The 23,281-nt window shown below is 45.8% G+C and overlaps 1 protein-coding gene across 2 annotated transcripts in view; it reads right to left on the bottom strand.

Annotated features, from left to right (window-relative positions):
* The window catches only part of LOC115133269 (synaptosomal-associated protein 25-B-like), a 72,814-nt gene extending 58,410 nt beyond the window's left edge, over nt 1-14,404 (bottom strand). For both annotated transcript variants that reach the window (XM_029666331.2, XM_029666332.2), the window contains exon 1: nt 14,319-14,404. The gene's annotated coding sequence lies outside the window, so the exon portion shown is untranslated. The remainder of the gene's footprint in view (nt 1-14,318) is intronic.
* Between the last annotated feature and the right edge of the window lie 8,877 nt (nt 14,405-23,281).

Genomic DNA, 23,281 nt, shown 5'->3' with positions numbered 1-23,281 from the left:
CCCTACCCCTAACCCTACCCTCTCCAGCCCTACCTGCTCCAGCTCTACCCTCTCCAGCCCTACCCTAACCCCTAACCCTCTCCAGCCCTACCCCTAACCCTACCCTCTCCAGCCCTACCCCTAACCCTAACCCTCTCCAGCCCTACCCCTAACCCTAACCCTCTCCAGCCCTACCCCTAACCCTAACCCTCTCCAGCCCTACCCCTAACCCTGCCCTCTCCAGTCCTACCCCTAACCCTACCCTCTCCAGCCCTACCCCTAACCCCTAACCCTCCAGCCCTACCCCTAACCCTAACCCTCTCCAGCCCTACCCCTAACCCTGCCCTCTCCAGCCCTACCTGCTCCAGCTCTACCCTCTCCAGCCCTACCCCTAACCCTGCCCTCTCCAGCCCTACCCCTAACCCTGCCCTCTCCAGCCCTACCCCTAACCCTACCCGCTCCAGCCCTACCCTAACCCTACCCTCTCCAGCCCTACCCCCTAACCCTACCCTCTCCAGCCCTACCCTAACCCTACCCGCTCCAGCCCTACCCCTAACCCTACCCTCTCCAGCCCTACCCCTAACCCTACCCTCTCCAGCCCTACCCCTAACCCTGCCCTCTCCAGCCCTACCCCTAACCCTAACCCTCTCCAGCCCTACCCCTAACCCTAACCCTCTCCAGCCCTACCCCTAACCCTGCCCTCTCAGCCCTACCCCTAACCCTACTCTCTCCAGCCCTACCCCTAACCCCTAACCCTCTCCAGCCCTACCCTAACCCTCTCCAGCCCTACCCCTAACCCTGCCCTCTCCAGCCCTACCTGCTCCAGCTCTACCCTCTCCAGCCCTACCCCTAACCCTGCCCGCTCCAGCCCTACCCCTAACCCTGCCCTCTCCAGCCCTACCCCTAACCCTGCCCTCTCCAGCCCTACCCCTAACCCTACCCGCTCCAGCCCTACCCCTAACCCTACCCTCTCCAGCCCTACCCCTAACCCTACCCTCTCCAGCCCTACCCCTAACCCTACCCGCTCCAGCCCTACCCCTAACCCTACCCGCTCCAGCCCTACCCCTAACCCTACCCTCTCCAGCCCTACCCCTAACCCTACCCTCTCCAGCCCTACCCCTAACCCTACCCTCTCCAGCCCTACCCCTAACCCTGCCCTCTCCAGCCCTACCCTAACCCTACCCTCTCCAGCCCTACCCCTAACCCTGCCCTCTCCAGCCCTACCCTAACCCTACCCTCTCAGCCCTACCCCTAACCCTACCCTCTCCAGCCCTACCCCTAACCCTGCCCTCTCCAGCCCTACCCGCTCCAGCCCTACCCCCCCTAACCCTGCCCTCTCCAGCCCTACCCTAACCCTGCCCTCTCCAGCCCTACCCTAACCCCTAACCCTGCCCTCTCCAGCCCTACCCCTAACCCCTAACCCTACCCGCTCCAGCCCTACCCCTAACCCTACCCTCTCCAGCCCTACCCCTCTCTGAACCAGCCAGCCCCACTGCTAAATATTTGAAGAAATCTGACAAAGATGTAGCGCAGAAATCCATTCGAGGCTCTAAGAGCGTGAAATAGGTGCTGACAGCTTCCACACAATGGCGGCAAGCAGATAAAACCCAACAGACCTCTCTCTCTCGCTCTCTCGGTTCCTGTCAGGTGGCACCACGGGGAGGTTAGAGACTTGTAGTCATTTACCAGACACTCTGATCATTGACTGATGTGGTGAGGTGTGATGGTAAACTCATTAGGGATCTATTCAGTCTGTAAAGTGATATCAATTTAAAGGTAATTTCTGATTGAGCCGACATATGTAGCATTTACCGTGAATGCAGTCTCTGCTAACGATGGAACATTACCTTTACATTTCAATCATGCAGTAAAGCCGAACTTCCGCGATGTGTATTGTATCGAGTGGATTGGCTGTGGATTGATCTGTTGTGGTGAAAAGGCTGAAGCCTGGACTACTTAAAGTGGCACTCCAGTCTCCTTTTCACCTCAGTTAATAACACATGATTTACTTAACAAAAGGCAAATCTCAATAACTAGTCCAGGTAAATCATGACATGGCACAAGTGGGAGGGGCCTTTCCTCTTTTATTCTCTATTGATGGAGATGGAGGCTGATGACATCACAAATGCCCTCCCGCTTTGGGCTGGACGTGTCAATGTGTAGTTCATGCATGCATAATCTATGAGTAAAATTACTGTTTTACCGCAATTAGCCATGAAATCTGGCAGCTGTGCTGCGCCATTTTCCCTACATTTTCTCCCATGTGGGCCACCCACCCTGGCAATTTGAGTTCTAGCCAATGCGTAGTATGCTACTTCTGGGGACCTCTTTTGGATCGTGAGCGCTACTTTCAGAACTACTGGCTAAAAAGTACACAAAAGTACCAGAGAATCTCATTAATGGTGGGTAATTGATTCCTGGCAACAGTCAGTAGATTTGGATCATTACCAGGCATCTGTTGGTCAATTTCCTCAACAAATGATCAGGTCTATATAATTATCAAACATACATTAGTAATGGAAAGGAAACAGACTTTTTGTTTACGTATTAAAATACTCCTTTTAGTAATACAATTGTAGGCAGAAGTTGATACAGAGAATCAGTATATGATAGTTCTCCCCAAGTTCTGCAAAATGTCTAAGACATCTTGTAACATCCTGTAACTCATACAGTCTCTCCCAGTCCTCTGTGCGTGAGTTTCCATGGCAACAACATTTTAATACATCTGACCTCCCCCTGACAGAAGTAACCATCTTATCAGCAATTAAAAGTTCAAAAGTGGGTTTGACCAAAACCTGACCTTTCATCACAAGTATAGGGTCATAACAAGGTGAACGAGACCATCTTCTGACAGCTGGCTGGTTTCATCAGGTCTTTGGCAGCCTTGTGTTCTCAGAAAACCAGATAACCACAGTAGGATCCAGACAGGAGAAGTCTGAATGTAGACGCCTTCTGACAGTGTCTGAAGGTCAGAACACTCAGAAACAGGTTTTAACACACACAGAGAGGTCTCCTGATGAGGAGACCTTACAGTTCATCATAACACAATTGATTAACCCTTTAAAAGGTATGAGGCCTTGGTTTAACCCTCTTCATAACTAGTGTGTGTGTGTGTGTGTGTGTGTGGAACCCTGACAGATTGTGCATCTGTAGACACGTGAAACATTATACAACCCGCCCCGACAAACAACACAACTCACACACTCACAACACACTGTAACACCCTGCTAGCACCAACACACTGTAACCCACTGCTAGCACCAACACACTGTAACACACTGCTAGCACCAACACACTGTAACACACTGCTAGCACCATTACACTGTAACACACGGTAACCCACTGCTAGCACCATTACACTGTAACACACGGTAACCCACAGATAGCACAAACACACTGTAACCCACTGCTAGCACCAACACACTGTAACACCCTGCTAGCACCAACACACTGTAACACACTGCTAGCACAAACACACTGTAACCCACTGCTAGCACCAACACATTGTAACACACTGCTAGCACCAACACACTGTAACACACTGCTAGCACCATTACACTGTAACACACGGTAACCCACTGCTAGCACCATTACACTGTAACCCACTGGTAGCACAAACACACTGTAACCCACTGCTAGCACCAACACACTGTAACCCACTGCTAGCACCAACACACTGTAACACACTGCTAGCACCAACACACTGTAATACACTGCTAGCACCAACACACTGTAACCCACTGCTAGCACCATTACACTGTAACACACAGTAACCCACTGCTAGCACCATTACACTGTAGCCCACTGGTAGCACAAACACACTGTAACCCACTGCTAGCACAAACACACTGTAACCCACTGCTAGCACAAACACACTGTAACCCACTGCTAGCACCAACACACTGTAACACACTGCTAGCACCAACACACTGTAACACACTGCTAGCACCAACACACTGTAACACACTGCTAGCACCAACACACTGTAACCCACTGCTAGCACCAACCCACTGTAACCCACTGCTAGCACCAACACACTGTAACACACTGTAACCCACTGCTAGCACCAACACACTGTAACCCACTGCTAGCACAAACACACTGTAACCCACTGCTAGCACCAACACACTGTAACCCACTGCTAGTACCAACACACTGTAACACCCTGCTAGCACCAACACACTGTAACCCACTGCTAGCGCCAACACACTGTAACACACTGCTAGCGCCAACACACTGTAACACACTGCTAGCGCCAACACACTGTAACACACTGTAACCCACTGCTAGCACCAACACACTGTAACACCCTGCTAGCACCAACACACTGTAACCCACTGCTAGCACCAACACACTGTAACCCACTGCTAGCACCAACACACTGTAACCCACTGCTAGCACCAACACACTGTAACCCACTGCTAGCACCAACACACTGTAACCCACTACTAGCACCAACACACTGTAACCCACTGCTAGCACCAACACACTGTAACCCACTGCTAGCACCATCACACTGTAACCCACTGCTAGCACCAACACACTGTAACCCACTGCTAGCGCCAACAAACTGTGACACACTGCTAGCGCCAACACACTAACACACTGCTAGCGCCAACACACTGTAACACACTGTAACACCCTGCTAGCACCAACACACTGTAACACACTGCTAGCACCAACACACTGTAACACACTGCTAGCACCATTACACTGTAACACACGGTAACCCACTGCTAGCACCATTACACTGTAACCCACTGGTAGCACAAACACACTGTAACCCACTGCTAGCACCAACACACTGTAACCCACTGCTAGCACCAACACACTGTAACACACTGCTAGCACCAACACACTGTAATACACTGCTAGCACCAACACACTGTAACCCACTGCTAGCACCATTACACTGTAACACACAGTAACCCACTGCTAGCACCATTACACTGTAGCCCACTGGTAGCACAAACACACTGTAACCCACTGCTAGCACAAACACACTGTAACCCACTGCTAGCACAAACACACTGTAACCCACTGCTAGCACCAACACACTGTAACACACTGCTAGCACCAACACTGTAACACACTGCTAGCACCAACACACTGTAACCCACTGCTAGCACCAACACACTGTAACCCACTGCTAGCACCAACCCACACTGTAACCCACTGCTAGCACCAACACACTGTAACAACACACTGTAACCCACTGCTAGCACCAACACACTGTAACCCACTGCTAGCACAAACACACTGTAACCCACTGCTAGCACCAACACACTGTAACCCACTGCTAGTACCAACACACTGTAACACCCTGCTAGCACCAACACACTGTAACCCACTGCTAGCGCCAACACACTGTAACACACTGCTAGCGCCAACACACTGTAACACACTGCTAGCGCCAACACACTGTAACACACTGTAACCCACTGCTAGCACCAACACACTGTAACACCCTGCTAGCACCAACACACTGTAACCCACTGCTAGCACCAACACACTGTAACCCACTGCTAGCACCAACACACTGTAACCCACTGCTAGCACCAACACACTGTAACCCACTACTAGCACCAACACACTGTAACCCACTGCTAGCACCAACACACTGTAACCCACTGCTAGCACCATCACACTGTAACCCACTGCTAGCACCAACACACTGTAACCCACTGCTAGCGCCAACAAACTGTGACACACTGCTAGCGCCAACACACTGTAACACACTGCTAGCGCCAACACACTGTAACACACTGTAACACCCTGCTAGCACCAACACACTGTAACCCACTGCTAGTGCTCACATCATGGAATATTACGGATCCTTGTTGAGACACTGAAGCAAATCGGAACAGAAACCTGCTCTGAAGAGCAGGGAAGAGTTCCTCAGAAATCAGAGATTCTACAGAAAACTGTCTTTCAGCTAGGGTCTGTATTAGTAACGGACACAGAGGCAATATCTGAATATAATATATAATTATACAACTGTTAGTGTGTGCATGTGCATGATTTTGTGTGTGTACATGCATGCGGGTAGTGGTACGGCCTGTGATGGCAACGCAGTATTCAGGAGATTCGAAGCAATCATCTTTCCCAGAGGGGATTATGGGACTAAAGCCAGAGCGTCCCATTCGGAGAGGATAAAACCTACAGTATTAATCTAGTGGAGTAGGCCTGTTCACAGCCCCTCCCCCTTTCTCTCCCTCCCTCCACCCCCACGCCTCCTCACCATTACCAAGCAGAGCACCCACCCACCCCCACCCTCCACCAACCCCCACGCCTCCTCACCATTACCAGGCAGAGCACCCACCCCCACCCTCCCTCCACCAAACCCCACGCCTCCTCACCATTACCAGGCAGAGCACCCACCCCACCCTCCCTCCACCAACCCCCACGCCTCCGCACCATTATGCACACACACACACACACACACACACACAGAAAAGTGTTCATGCATACGCTCACATAGACCGTAGACTCGCAAACACATTTGTGAGCACATGCACATCTGCCCTGAGAGACGCACACTCTTTTATCTCCCTCCTTCCCAGATGTATCTATACAACCTGACACAAGCCATTAGCCATTATTCTGCTCATACTGTTCATACAGATACAGCCCTTGGTTCTAACCAGACCTGTCTGCCCTTGACCAGCACAAAAACATCCTGTGGCGTTCTGCATTGGCATCGAATAGCCCCCGCGATATGCAACTTTTCAGGGAAGTTAGGAACAAATATACACAGGCAGTTAGAAAAGCTAAGGCTTTTTCAAGCAGAAATGTTCCTCCTGTAGCATTAAGTTCTGGGACACTGTATAGTCCACCTCCTCCCAGCTGCCCACTGCACTGAGGCTAGGAAAAACGGTCACCACCGATAAATCCACTATAATTGAGAATTTAAATAAGCATTTTTCTACGGCTGGCCATGCTTTCCACCTGGCTACCTCTACCCCGGTCAACAGCCCTGCACCCTCCATAGCAACTCGCCCATCCAGCATCACTTGCCCTCCTCCTGCCAGCATCACTACTCTGGACGGTTCTGACTTAGAATATGTGGACAACTACAAATACCTAGGTGTCTGGCTAGACTGTAAACTCTCCTTCCAGACTCACATTAAGCATCTCCAATCCAAAATTAAATCTAGAATTGGCTTCCTATTTCGCAACAAAGCATCCTTCACTCATGCTGCCAAACATACCCTCGTAAAACTGACTATCCTACTGATCCTCGACTTCGGCAATGTCATTTACAAAATAGCCTCCAACACTCTACTCAACAAATTGGATGCAGTCTATCACAGTGCCATCCGTTTTGTCACCAAAGCCCCATATACTACCCACCACTGCGACATGTATGCTCTCGTTGGCTGGCCCTCGCTACTCGTCGCCAAACCCACTGGCTCCAGGTCATCTACAAGTCTCTGCTAGGTAAAGCCCCACCTTATCTCAGCTCACTGGTCACCATAGCAGCACCCACCTGTAGCACGCGCTCCAGCAGGTATATCTCACTGGTCACCCCCAAAGCCAATTCCTACTTTGGACACCTTTCCTTCCAGTTCTCTGCTGCCAATGACTGGAACGAACTGCAAAAATCACTGAAGCTGGAGACTCATATCTCCCTCACTAGCTTTAAGCACCAGTTGTCAGAGCAGCTCACAGATAACTGCACCTGTAAATAGCCCATCCAACTACCTCATCCCCACACTGTATTTATTTATTTATCTTGCTCCTTTGCACTCCAGTATCTCTACTTGCACATTTATCTTCTGCACATCTACTATTCCAGTGTTTAATTGATATATTGTAATTACTTCGCAACCATGGCCTATTTATTGCCTTACCTCCCTTATCTCACCTCATTTGCTCACATTGTATATAGACTTATTTTTCGACTGTATTATTGACTGTATGTTTGTTTTACTCCATGTCTAACTCTGTGTTGTTGTATGTGTCAAACTGCTGTGCTTTATCTTGGCCAGGTCGCAGTTGTAAATGAGAACTTGTTCTCAACTTGCCTACCTAGTTAAATAAAGGTGAAATAAAAAATGTATAAATACCCATCCTCCACAGAGCTCTATGCTGTTCATACCCATCCTCCACAGAGCTCTATGCTGTTCATATCTATCTTCCACAGAGCTGTAAACATACCTATCCTCCACAGAGCTGTAAACATACCCATCCTCCCCAGAGCTGTAAACATACCTATCCTCCACAGATCTGTAAACATACCCGTCCTCCACAGAGCTGTAAACATACCCCTCTTCCACAGAGCTGTAAACATACCCCTCTTCCACAGAGCTGTAAACATAGTCATTCTCCACAGAGCTGTAAACATACCTATCCTCCACAGAGCTGTAAACATACCCGTCCTCCACAGAGCTGTAAACATACCCCTCTTCCACAGAGCTGTAAACATAGTCATTCTCCACAGAGCTCAACTCTAATCATACCCATCCTCCACAGAGCTGTGTGTAGTTCATGCACATCCTCCACAGAGCTGTAAACATACCCATCCTCCACAGAGCTGTAAACATACCCATCCTCCACAGAGCTGTAAACATACCCATCCTCCACAGAGCTGTAAACATACCCATCCTCCACAGAGCTGTAAACATACCTATCCTCCACAGAGCTGTGTGTTGTTCATGCACATCCTCCACAGAGCTGTAAACATACCCATCCTCCACAGAGCTGTAAACATACCCGTCCTCCACAGAGCTGTAAACATACCCATCCTCCACAGAGCTGTAAACATACCCATCCTCCACAGAGCTGTAAACATACCCATCCTCCACAGAGCTGTAAACATACCTATCCTCCACAGATCTGTAAACATACCTATCCTCCACAGAGCTGTAAACATACCCGTCCTCCACAGAGCTGTAAACAAACCTTGCTCTGTGGTGACTTCAAAGTGACAGGACTCCTGTGCCCAGATGTGCCCCGTGCCTCTGCTCTACTGTAAAGGCGTCTGAAAGCTTCCCAGCCGAAACAGTTCGGAACAGATTGTGCATCTATGATGACGACATTTTGTGATGTTTTGGTCTTCGGTGAGGGTTTTTTCAGCTGTTCAGGCACACAACATTTTTTTCTGGAGGCAAACCGAAGTTCGGGGGCCGATGTCTACGCTACCTTCGTCGATAATTGGTCAACAGTAGGGATTCTTCAATAAAGTCTTTGTTGTCATTCTACGAGAGACAACTCGTTTTTCATTTAAAAAAAAAACATTAGTTAGATGTAAAATTGTGGGACTAAGATCTCCTTAGCAAAAACTTCCAAATGAATTGACAGATTTCTTGAGTTATCTTAGATTCATTCGGACTATTTTGAGGAAGTGTATATTGGCTAAGGCGTCTCAAAATGGACAAACTGTACTAGTCGCCGCTTTTTTCTCGTTTATCAAGTGAAGGTTTCTTAAGGGTGTATGCGAGCACACTTAGCTGAGGTCTGCTAGCATGCTGACACCTTAACTCCCACCCACACAGATGGTAGATTCATTAGGAGTACTGTCTGGGCTGGGGCAGTTGTGTCTATGTTAGTGTTAGTGAGTTAGTTAGTTAGTCCGACAGGCTCCACAGTTCTGATGGATGACAGTATCACCATGCCCAGCTTGCCCTTGCTTTGAGGTGACTTCTGAGTGTGTGTTTGTGTGTGCATGCATCCGTGCGTGTCGGGGGGGGTTCGGGTTACTGCAAATATGCACTCTCATTCAGATCAAATAGGCATTCCCAGAGCAGATTCCAAGAGGTTTCAGAAATGATCTGTATACAATGTCATAGAACCATAGAACCGATATGTATACAGTGTCATAGAACCATAGAACTGTCATAGAACCGCTATGTATACAGTGTCATAGAACCAGAGAACCATCATAGAACCGATATGTATACAGTGTCATAGAACCATAGAACTGTCATAGAACCGCTATGTATACAGTGTCATAGAACCATAGAACCGTCATAGAACCGATATGTATACAGTGTCATAGAACCATAGAACCGTCATAGAACCACTATGTATACAGTGTCATAGAACCATAGAACCGTCATAGAACCGATATGTATACAGTGCCATAGAAGGGTACTAACGGCGTGGTATCTGCTTCAGGACACTTGTATTCATCATTATGCAAACACTGTATTGACGTGAACTAACTTCGCATCAATATAGTTAGATGATGCCTAATAGACCGGTATTGGGAATGTTGACTCTTAATATGATGACTGGCAAGACCCAAGATTCTGGACGTTTTTCCCATTCAAGTATTTTTCTAAATGAAGAATCATTAGTAAAAATGTAGATTCAGATGATGAACATACAGTGTTTTTCATACTTTCATACTAGTCTGCACAAAGCCATTTGGATGTGAATTTATTCTGACCTATTTCTTACTGAACAAAAAAAAAATACCTAAATGTTTTATTGCCACATATACTGGATAGGCTCAGTGAAATGTGTTGTTTTACAGGGTCAGCCATAGTAGTATGGCACCCATGGAGCAAATTAGGGTTAAGTGCCTTACTCAAGGGCACATTGACAGATTTTTATCCTTGTCGGCTCAGGTATTCAAACCACTGACCTTTTGGTTACTGGGCCAATGCTCTAACCTGCTAAATTACCTGCCCACAGCCCAACAGCCTACGCAGGGGGTTTCAAATCTTACCCTACGAAGTCCGGACTACTGCTGCTTTTCTATTCTACTTGATCATTTATGGCACCCATCTGGTGTCCCTGGTCTAAGTCAGTCCCTGATTAGAGGGGAACCATTTAAAAAAGCAGTGGAACTGGCTTCCGGGTCCAGAGTTGAGTTTGAGAGCTATGAAGACATGATCAGTACAGTAGAACAGATATAAATCTCCTGACTCTGATATACTGTTAGTCATCAGTTGTCATGCAGGTGGAAGTCAACAACATCTCTCTTCTGCCGTGTACAGTAATTCGTGGATGACTCTTCCCCCTGAACTACACCCCCCCACAGACCTGATTAAGGGGGCTTTCACACCAAATGCTTGCCCCCCCCCCCCTAGTTTCTCCCCTTAGTTCGGTTCGTCTGGACTGGTGTGAACATCATTCATACTCAGATGCGCACACTAAATGATGCACAGCCATTTCAATTTGTCCCGTGGTGCAGTTCGTTGCAGGTGAGAACGAGGTCCGGACCAAACACAGGAAAAGAACCAGAGGCGCACAATATTATTGGTTGTTTGACTGAAGAGGACGTGATGAAATGCACGAGGTATGTGAGGAAATGCACAAGGTATGTCATGACATGCACGAGGTATGTGAGGAAATGCACAAGGTTTGTGAGGAAATTCACAAGGTATTGATGAAATGCACGAGGTATGTGAGAAAATGCACAAGGTTTGTGAGGAAATGCACGAGGTATGTGAGGAAATGCACGAGGTCTGTGAGGAAATGCACAAGGAATGTGATGAAATGCCGAGGTATGTGATGAAAATCACGAGGTATGTGAGGAAATGCACGAGGTATGTGAGGAAATGCACGAGGTATGTGGGGAAATGCACGAGGTATGTGAGGGAATGCCGAGGTATGTGATGAAATGCACGAGGTATGTGAGGAAATGCACGAGGTCTGTGAGGAAATGCACGAGGTATGTGAGGAAATGCACGAGGTATGTCAGGAAATTCCTGAGGTATGTGATGAAATGCACGAGGTCTGTGAGGAAATGCACCAGGTATGTGAGGAAATGCACAAGGTATGTGAGGAAATGCACAAGGTATGTGAGGGAATGCCCGAGGTATGTGAGGGAATGCCCGAGGTATGTGAGGGAATGCCCGAGGTATGTGAGAAATGCCAGAGGTATGTGTTGAAATGCACAAGGTACGCGATGAAATGCACGAGGTATGTGAGTAGCAGTGCATTTATGAGCGCAGTCAATGCAGATTGGGGAAGACGGGTTTATAGTCCTATCGGGGATATAGACTACTGAATATAGACTATTCACATTGCAGTTAGAGTGGTTATTGTAAGCTGATCCTAGATCTGTTTATAAGGTCATATGTGGCTATTGTGCGGTTTCCTCCCACATGTTGTTGGAAGACAACCAACGGTTAAGGTTACTATTTGGGGACAATAAGCTGATCCTAGATCTGTTCATAAGGTCATATTTTACATGGAGACAGCCCTTAGGCTACCACTTTGGAAAACCACTCCATTCTGTGTGTTAGTGAGTGATCCTTATAGCCCAACTCAGCCACCAAGCCACCTACTGTTCTGTTCTGTTGTCCCCCTGCTTGGCCGAACCCAGGCTCCCTAACCCTTATCAAAGCCAGGGACAACAAGGAAAATACCAACACTCCACTTGTAAATACACTACTCATGTGAACAACTTCAACATACTGCTATGTAGCCTACACAGCATCTCAATAATGTGTCTGTCAGGCGTTCCCTGCTTCCATTAAAACTAGAGCAGAGATAATCTAGTGCTCCTGTCTCACTATCCTGAGTTAGAACAGTGAATGGGAGAGATCGAGGTGAGTTGGTGAAGTTCTAGACACTCATCATTGAAGCGAATCAACTGGGAAATCAAGTTTGGATGTCAGGCTACTGAAGTTCTGCCTACACACGGTACCCCAGGAAGACATGAGGGAACAGTATAAACGTCAGTCTGCCAGACCCTGCTTCCAAATAAACTAGATCTATAGTGCAAAGATAGTTAAGTGCTTCAACATCACTATCCCAACTTAGCCCATTGAATTAGAAGTGATCTGGGTGAGTCTCTGAAGCTCTCTTTGAGCAGCTTTCCTTCCCCAATTGTTTGTCTGACTGGGTCAAAGAGTGCCGGCTTCCTCTTCACGGGTCAAAACCCTGGAGAATAACATAGAATCCTGTGTATTAAAGCAGCAGCACTATACAGGCCAATGGTGGACCACACAGTCACTGATACAGAAACAAATACGTTTTGATCTGCCTACCTATTTATCCCATATACTGCCTTCCCCCATTGTACCCTTGAGCACGGAACTTTGCTCCAGGGGACGTTGCTCGGCAGTGTGTCAGGTTGGGTACTATGACAGCAATAAATTAAGCATATCCATGCAAATGGACCAACAAAGCAAATATTGTATTGTATTCTACCTCAATGTGGATACCTCTACCTCAGATTGAGCAGGTTGTCTCCCCTGACACATGTATACAGATGTAAATACCCAGAACTCCCAGGGTTAAAGCACTGGGCCTTGAGGCTCAATGTAAGCTATTAAGAAGTGTGAAGGAGGGATATCCCCTTGGCAGCGAATCTGGCAACCCCACCCACAGCTCCTCTCCCACCGGGAACTCTGCCTACACATAGTGTATTAGCTAGGCTATATCATAATCACGTCTTATCCCTGTGTTGGCTGACGGAACTGTGACTACTTTAATGTGTGGTTTAAGCTACACCTCTTTGAACCGAAGAAAGAGACACATGTTCACATCCAGCGACGCGAATGAGCTTTTGGCAGAGGCTGTAGGTGGGCACGAATAGCATGATACATCGCCATAGTCGCTTTGGCTTGAGAAATACTTGACATAACACAGCCACGTGTCTCAAGCAAAACTGTCTTAACCTTTCGCTCCATATAACATAACATTTGAACCTAAATGATTACCAAAAAAAAGGTCAATGGCAACATCGCACCATCTTACCAATTACATTTAAACAGCGTCTTGACATTTGTTTCCCCGAGAAATACCTTACGGAGCTACTGTATTGCCTTGTCTAGGCTACTGAATGACCCATTTCTGTGACAAATGGTGAAGTCTAGCTTGCGAATGTCACAATTGGAGAACATCTCTCTTACTCTTTCAATGCTGACCTCTTAATACAAAACACGGAGTTTTTTCAAAACAAATTACACAGTTGAACTTTTTTTACAGCGTTTCTACAAACAAACTTTAAAATCTCTCAACGTTTCTGTGTTGTTTTTGTCGGGATGTTGCCTGTTTGTAGAATGAGCGCCCCAGCGCTGTCCAGGGTTCTGAAACCGACCACACGTAACGCGCGCTCATTTAGAACAGGTAACATAGTCGGTAAGCGGCTTTATCACTGAGTTAAAACGGGACCTTTCCCGGAGCTAAATATTTACTCTGTCTTAAAAACAATATAATGTGAATTGATACCGACGTAAAAGTGAATTTATGTTGACCAAACTACAGAATACTGCATTGGAAGTGATTAAGATAGATTTTACAAACCTATATTTACAACCACATTGTTTAATATTTTCATCCGAAACTCGGCTCGGTCGTCAGATATAAACACTTATTTTAATTAATTGAATAACATAGCATTTATCTAAACTGAATTAAATCGTTCAGCAACCTACCTGAAGTTGTTTTTAGAGGACCGTTGTCGGTTCAGGACTGCAAAATATCAGCTTTTAGTTCCTACTGTCGCCTCGTTTCAAACCGACTGCCCTCTGAGGAATCTCACAGCCACGCCCCGCCCATTAATGCTATATGGGATCCTTGGGACGTCACTACCCTAAACTCTAATTCTGACTTTAACCCCTACCATAAGCCTAACCACAACCCTTACATAACCCTAACCTTAACCCATACCTGTACAATTTTAAATGTCAACTTCAATGGGGTGTCGTTAGAGTTGGGACATCCCAAGGATCCAATTTTAGACACGAAATGTATTTCCGTCGAATACACGGAGGCAAATGCCACGTTCAGAACAATTGAGAACTCGGAAACGTCAGATTTCCGACTTCTGCGTGTTCAAGACAACTGAGTCCTCGGGGGAAAAAGCTATCATTGACTGAGAAAACTAGTTTCGAACGGTCATCCAACTCGCGATCTCGGGTCTCTTTCTAGATCTCCAACTTTCCGACCTGAATATCCCTGAAGTCATGACTTGACCTCATATTTTTCAGAATTCCAAGTTGTCTGGAACACACCATATGTGATTAATTTCAATTTGGGTGATTGGCTGAGGGATGTTGGGTGCGTGGCGTCCCTCTTAGACCTTACCAAAACACAAAAGGTGGCGGTCAATTTCTCTCGCCTCGAGCTGGTCGTCAGTAGATACCACAACCAGAAAGTCATAAACCAGGCCTATTTTTTAATTTTTTTTTTTACAATTTCTCTTCTTAAAATGTGATTTTTTCAACCTAACCCCAACCGTAACCACACTGCTAACCTTATGCATAACATTAAATAAATACATTTAAAAAACTCTTTTTTTTCTTCACGAATCTTTATGAAATAGTCCATTTTGACTTTGTGGTAACTAGTGGAAACCGTCGGATCTGAGATCAGTAGCTTCAATCAATCAACTTTATTTATATAGCCCTTCTTACATCAGCTGATGTCACAAAGTGCTGTACAGAAACCCAGCCTAAGATCCAAACAGCAAGTAATGCAGGTGTAGAAGCACGGTGGCTAGGAAAAACTGCCTAGAACTTAGGAAGAAACCTATTGAGGAACCAGGCTACGAGGGGTGGCCAGTCCTCTTCTGGAGATTATAACAGAACATGGCCAAGATGTTCAAATGTTCATAGATGACCAGCCGGGTCATATAATAATAATCACAGTGGTTGTAGAGGGTGCAACAGGTCAGCACGTCAGGAGTAGATGTCAGTTGGCTTTTCATAGCCGATCATTCAGAGTATCTCTTCCGCTCCTGCTGTCTCTAGAGAGTTGAAAACAGCAGGTCTGGGACAAGGTAGCACGTCCGGTGAACAGGTCAGTGTTCCATAGCCGCAGGCAGAACAGTTAAAACTGGAGCAGCAGCACGACCAGGTGGACTGGGGACAGCAAGGAGTCATCAGGCCAGGTAGAGAGAGAGAGAGGGCATACTTACATTCACACAGGACACTGGATAAGACAGGATAAATACTCCAGATATAACGGACTGACCCTAGTCCCCTGCCACCTGAACTAATTGCAGCATAAATACTGGAGGCTGAGACAGGAGGGGCTGGGAGACACTGTGGCCCATCCGACGATACCCCCGGACAGGGCCAAACAGGCAGGATTTAACCCCACACACTTTGCCAGGGCGCCAACCCGGACAGGAAGATCAAGTCAGTGACTAAACCCACTCAGGTGACGCACCCCTCCTAGGGACGGAATGGAAGAGCACCAGTAAGCCATTGACTCAGCCCCTGTAATAGGGTTAGAGGCAGAGAATCCCAGTGGAAAGAGGGGAACCGGCCAGGCAGAGACAGCAAGGGTGGTTCGTTGCTCCAGTGCCTTTCCGTTCACCTTCCCACTCCTGGGCCAGACTACACTCAATCATAGGACCTACTGAAGAGATGAGTCTTCAATAAATACTTAAAGGTTGAGACCGAGTCTGCGTCTCTCAGATGGATAGGAAGACCATTCCATAAAAATGGAGCTCTATAGGAGAAAGCCCTGCCTCCAGCTGTTTGCTTAGAAATTCTATGGACAGTAAGGAGGCCTGTGTCTTGTGACCGTGGCGTACGTGTAGGTATGTAGGGCAGGACCAAATCGGAAATATACAGTTGAAGTCGGAAGTTTACATACACTTAGGTTGGAGTCATTAACACTAGTTTACATATACTTAGGTTGGAGTCATTAAAATTAGTTTTTCAACGACTCCATAAATTTCTTGTTAATTAATAAACTATAGTTTGGGCAAGTCAGTTACAGACACATGATTTAACTTATAATTCACTGTATTACAATTCCAGTAGGTCAGAAGTTTATATACACTAAGTTGACTGTGCCTTTAAACAGCTTGGAAAATTCCAGAAAATGATGTCATGGCTATAGATGCTTCTGATAGGCTAATTGACATAATTTGAGTCAATTGGAGGTATACCTGTGGATGCATTTCAAGGCCTACCTTCAAACTCAGTGCCTCTTTGCTTGACATCCTGGGAAAATCAAAAGAAATCAGCCAAGACCTCAGAAAAAAATTGAACACCTCCACAAGTCTGGTTCATCCTTGGGAGCAATTTCCAAAAGCCTGAAGATACCATGTTCATCTGTACAAACAATAGTACGCAAGTATAAACACCATGGGACCACACAGCTGTCATACCGCTCAGGAAGGAGACGAATTCTGTCTCCTAGAGATGAACATACTTTGGTGCGAAAAGTGCAAATCAATCCCAGAACAACGGCAAAGGACCTTGTGAAGATGCTGGAGGAAACAGGTACAAAAGTATCTATATCCACAGTAAAACGAGTCCAATATCGACATAACCCGAAAGGCCCCTCAGCAAGGAAGAAGCCACTGCTCCAAAACCGCCATAAATATGCCAGACTACGGTTTGCAACTGCACATGGGGGCAAAGATTGTACTTTTTGTTGAAATGTCCTCTGGTCTGATGAAACAAAAATAAACTGTTTGGCCATAATGACCATCTTTATGTTTGGTGGAAAAAGGACTTCCAAAGTTGTGGCAAAATGGCTTAAAGACAACAAAGTCAAGGTATTGGAGTGGCCAGCACAAAGCGCCGACCTCAATCCTATAGAAACTTTGTGGGCAGAACTGAAAAAGGGTGTGTGAGCAAGGAGGCCTACAAACCTGACTCAGTTACACCAGCTCTGTCAGGAGGAATGGGCCAAAAATCACCCAACTTATTTTGGGAAGCTTGTGGAGGGCTACCCAAAATGTTTGACCCAAGATAAACAATTTAAAGGCAATGCTACCAAATACTAACTGAGTGTATGTAAACTTCTGACCCACTGGAAATGTGATGAAAGAAATAAAAGCTGAAATAAATCATTCTCTCTACTATTATTCTGACATTTCACATTCTTAAAATAAAGTGGTGATCCTAACTGACCTAAGACAGGGAATGTTTACTAGGATTAAATGTCAGGAATTGTGAAAAACTGAGTTTAAATGTATTTGGCTAAGGTGGATGTAAACTTCCGACATCAACTGTATATAATTCTCATCAATCAGCCGCTCTCCTCTCCACAGCGCTCTCCTCTCCACTCCTCTCCACTCAGCCCTAGCCTTAACAGGAAGCCAGTGTAGGCAGGATAGCACTGGAGTAATATGATCACATTTTTTGTTAGCAGCCGTGTTTAGCACTAACTGAAGTTAATTCAGTGCTTTATCCTGGTAGCCGGAAAGTAGAGCATTGAGGTAGTCTAACCTACAAGTGACAAAAAAATGGATTCATTTTTGGACAGAAAGTTTCTTATTTTGGCAATGTTACGTAGATGGGAAAAAATCTGCCCTTGAAACAGTCTTGATATGTTCGTCAAAAGAGAGATCAGGGTCCAGAGTAACGCAGAGGTCCTTCACAGTTCTTTTTGAGACGACTATGCAACCATCAAGATGAATTGTCAGATCCAACACCAGATCTCTTTGTTTCTTGGGACCTAGAACAAGCATCTAGGTTTTGTCCGAGTTTAAAAGTAGAACATTTGCCACCGTCCACTTCATTATGTCTGAAACACAGGCTTCAGGGAGGGCAATTTTGGAGCTTCACAACGTTTCATCGAAATGTAGAGCTGTGTGTCGTTCGCATAACTGCGAACGTTAACATTATGCTTCTGAATGACATCACCAAGCGGTAAAATATATAGTGAAAACAATAGTGGTTCTAAAACGGAGCCTTGAGGAACACTGACATTTACAGTTTGATTTGTCAGAGGACAAATCATCTACAGAGACAAACTGATATCTTTCCGACAGATAAGTTCTAAACCACTTGTCCGTGTAGACCAATTTAGGTTTCCAATCTCTCCAAAGAATGTGGTGAACAGTGGTAACAAAAGCAGCACTAAGGTCTAGGAGCACGAGGACAGATGCAGTGCCTTGGTCTGACGCCATTAAAAGGTAATTTACCACATTCACAAGTGCTGTCTCAGTGCAATGATGGGGTCTAGAACCAGACTGAATTATTTCGTATACATTGTTTGTCTTCAGGAAGGCAGTGAGTTGCTGCCTTCCTTTTTCAAAACCTTTTGAGAGGAATGGAAGATTCGATATAGGTCGATAGTTTTAAAAATATTTTCTGGGTCAAGGTTTGGCTTTTTCAAGAGAGGCTTTATTACTTCCACTTTAAGTGAGTTTGGTACACATCCGATGGATAGAGAGCCATTTATTATGTTCAACATAGGAGGGCCAAGCACAGGAAGCAGCTCTTTCAGTAGTTTAGTTGGAATAGGTTCCAGTATGCAGCTTGAAGGTTTAGAGGTCATGATTATTTTCATCAATGTGTCAAGAGATATAGTATTAAAAACTTGAGTGTCTCCCTTGATCCTAGGTCCTGGCAGTGTTGTGCAGACTCAGGACAACTGAGCTTTGAAGGAATAAGCAGATTTAAAGAGGATACCTTAATTTGCTTTCTACTGATCATGATCTTTTCGTTAAAGAAGTTCATGAATGTATCACTGCTGAAGTGAAAGCCATCCTCTCTTGGTGAATGCTGCTTTTTAGTTAACTTTGTGACAGTATCAAAAATACATTTGGATTGTTCTTATTTTCCTCAGTTAAGTTGGAAAAATAGGATGATCGAGCAGCAGTGAGGGCTCTTCGATACTGCACAGTACTGTCTTTCCAAGCTAGTCGGAAGACTTCCAGTTTGGTGTAGCAGCAGTGAGGGCTCTTCGATACTGCACGGTACTGTCTTTCCAAGCTAGTCGGAAGACTTCCAGTTTGGTGTAGTGCCATTTCTGTTCCAATTTTCTGGAAGCTTGCTTCAGGGCTCGGGTATTTTCTGCATACCAGGGAGCTAGTTTCTAATGAGAAATGTTTTTAGTTTTTAGGGGTGCAACTGCATCTAGGGTATTACGCACGGTTAAAATTAGTTCCTCAGTTAGGTGGTTAACTGATTTTTGTACTCTGACGTCCTTGGGTAGGTGGAGGGAGTCTGGAAGGGCATCTAGGAATCTTTGGGTTGTCCGAGATTTTATAGCACGGCTTTTGATGATCCTTGGTTGGGGTCTGAGCAGATTATTTGTTGCGATTGCAAACATAATAAAATGGTGGTCTGATATTCCAGGATTATGAGGAAAAACATTAAGATCCACAACATTTATTCCATGGGACAAAACTAGGTCCAGAGTATGACTGTGGCAGTGAGTAGGTCCAGAGACATGTTGGACAAAACCCACTGATTCGATGATGGCTCCGAAAGCCTTTTGGAGTGGGTCTGTGGACTTTTCCATGTGAACATTAAAGTCACCAAAAATGTGAATATTATCTGCCATCACTATAAAGTCCGATAGGATTTCAGGGAACTCAGCGAAGAATGCTATATATGGCCCAGGATGCCTGGAAACAGTAGCTATAAAAAGTGATTGAGTATGCTCCATAGATTTCATGACTAGAAGCTCAAAATACGAAAACGCAGTCGATTTTTTGTGGGGGAAATTGAAATTTGCTATTGTGAATGTTAGCAACAGCTCCGCCTTTGCGGGATGCGCAAGGGATATGGTCACTAGTGTAACCAGGAGAAGAGGCCTCATTTAACACAGTAAATTCATCAGGCTTAGTAACCACCAACTTCAATGATAATTAACATAAAATGTAAATACGAATGTGACATTCCTGCACCCAAGTAACCTTAACCTAATTCTCATAACTTGCTACGTTAATTCTCCTAACCTGTTGCTTAAATTCTCCAAACCTGCTACGAAAAGTCAAATCGGACATTAATTTGGCAAAAGCTGGATTCCATAACCCTTCCACTCTCATCCAAGATGGCCACGCCCTATGACATCACAATACCTTTAATAAAGGAGAGGCTCATGTGGTGCTTTTATTGCCGCATTCACGTTCTAGTCGGAACTAGGAAACTCAGAAATGTTTGACTTGCTAACTGGTTGAACGCAGCACATGTATAACTACAACCAGTTAGTTAGCAAGTCAGAAATGTCAGAGTTTCCTAGTTCTGACTAGCACTTGAACGCAGTATAGGACAACTGGGAACTCTGGAAACGAGGTCAAATCATGACGTCAGTCGTCTTCGGGTTGGAGAGTCTGAGCTCTAGAAAGAGGCCAGAGTTCCCGACTTGGAATTCCAAGTTGGATGACTGTTCAACAGTTTTTTTCCCCCAGTCGGAGCTCGTTTTTTCCAGAGTTCCCAGTTGTCTTGAACGCACTGATGTTGGAAGTCAGAGATTTCCGAGTTCCGAGTTATTATAAACACGACATTTAGTCCGTTGTTAGTGGTTACCGATAACCAGGCGAAAAGAGGAATGGGAGATGACTGCTTTATCACGGGGAGCAGCTTTGATGGTCCAGCTAGTAGGGTTGTTTAGAAGAAATAATAAAATATGATTTGAAGCTACTTGAGTTCCTGTGAGTACCTGTGACCTATATGCTGGAGTGTCAGCAATGACAATGCTACTATATCTGCGTGGAAATGTTAACTGAACCTGGTTTTCAAAACTGTCCTTGCTTACGTTGCGTCACATCATGTTGACCACCCACTGGGGACTGGCTCTGTGGTGCTGTCGTCCTCTAGCAAGGTGTTCTAGGTCTCCATGAAGAGAACTAGGTCTCTGTGGCATAATGCTGGAGAGTTAGTTAGAGAGTAAAGAAATGGAGAGGCTACTCACCCTCCCTCTCGTTCTCTCTCTCTCTCTCTCTCTCTCTCTCTCTCTCTCTGTCTCTCTGTCTCTCTCTGTCTCTCTCTCTGTCTCTCTCTCTCTCTCTCTCTCTCTCTCTCTCTCTCTCTCTCTCTCTCTCTCTCTCTCTGTCTCTCTGTCTCTGTCTCTCTCTGTCTCGACTATGTTGTGTGTTAGTGTGTGTAACGGACTTGTAATGTTGATGTTGTGCTGTGTTTCCATCGGATCGATCAGGCTTTAATTGTAGAGAGCATATATTCTAGTCTAGGGATGGGGCATGGGAGACGCTAAGAGCTTAGAGGAAAGGAAACGCTAAAAGGGAGGACACTAACAGGAGACGAGGAAAGGAAACGCTATAAACAATAATGAGACACAACCCTTTATCTAGCTAGGTTGAGACAGCCCTTTATATAGCGAGAGTGAGCGTCCATGCCAATAACCAATATGAATAAACAGCCTAAACAACTAAACAGCCCTACCACCTGTTCTGCTGTGCCCTAATATGGTGAACTCCTGTGTCTGTCTGATGAGTCTACTCATCCATTTCAGAGAGGCTCACTGCGTCACACTCACAGCGGGAACATAAATGTACCCTACACCCAGCAATTAATTAATCTCTCTCTCTTCTTTCCCTCGCTCGCTCTCTCAAATCAGTCTCTTTCTCTCTCTCGCACTCTCTCTATCTCAATCAGTCTCTTTCTCTCTCCCTCTATCTGTGGATCTCTCTCCCTTTCTCCCCCTATCTGTGGATCTCTCTCTCCCTCTCTATCTGTGGATCTCTCTCTCTCTATCTGTGGATCTCTCTCCCTCTATCTGTGGATCTCTCTCTCTCTATCTGTGGATCTCTCTCTCCCTCTATCTGTGGATCTCTCTCCCTCTATCTGTGGATCTCTCTCCCTTTCTCCCCCTATCTGTGGATCTCTCTCTCCCTCTCTATCTGTGGATCTCTCTCTCCCTCTATCTGTGGATCTCTCTCTCTCTATCTGTGGATCTCTCTCCCTCTATCTGTGGATCTCTCTCTCTCTATCTGTGGATCTCTCTCTCTCTATCTGTGGATCTCTCTCTCTCTATCTGTGGATCTCTCTCTCTCAATTCAATTCAATTCAAGGGGCTTTATTGGCTTGGGAAACATATGTTAACATTGCCAAAGCAAGTGAGGTAGATAATATACAAAAGTGAAATAAACAATAAATAAAAACAGTAAACATTACACTCAAAGAAGTTCAAAAAGAATAAAGACATTACAAAGGTCATATTATGTATATATATATACATAATATGACCTTTGTAATATTATGTATATATATACAGTGTTATAACGATGTACAAATGGTTAAAGTACAAAAGACACTTGTATATATTTCCCATTTGAGTCCATAAGGAGAACAATCTGTGTGTTGTGTTTGTCCTCAGTGGGTGTGGGGGGGTTGTCAGGAGGGCTATCAGGGTGGCTCAGAGGGGGGTTGTCAGGAGGGCTATCAGGGTGGCTCAGAGGGGGTGAGAGCCCCTGGGCTTGGGGTTCTTCATTTGTCTGCTCTGCTGTGATGTCGACGCTATGGTCAGGGTCTGGTGTGGACTGTTCTGCTGTGGTGTCGAGACTTTTGTCGGGAACTGAGGTGGGCTGGTCTGCTGGCGTCTCTGCGGAGGTGGCCACCTCTCTAGTGGGTTGTTCTCTGTCACACGCCATCTCCCTCAACCTCTCCTCCAACAGTCTGATCCTCTCCTCTAGTGGGTTGTTCTCTGTCACACGCCATCTCCCTCAACCTCTCCTCCAACA

Source organism: Oncorhynchus nerka, linkage group LG18 (assembly GCF_034236695.1).
Source record: "Oncorhynchus nerka isolate Pitt River linkage group LG18, Oner_Uvic_2.0, whole genome shotgun sequence".
Lineage (NCBI taxonomy): Eukaryota > Metazoa > Chordata > Actinopteri > Salmoniformes > Salmonidae > Oncorhynchus > Oncorhynchus nerka.
This window is presented reverse-complemented; position numbering and strand designations above follow the sequence as displayed.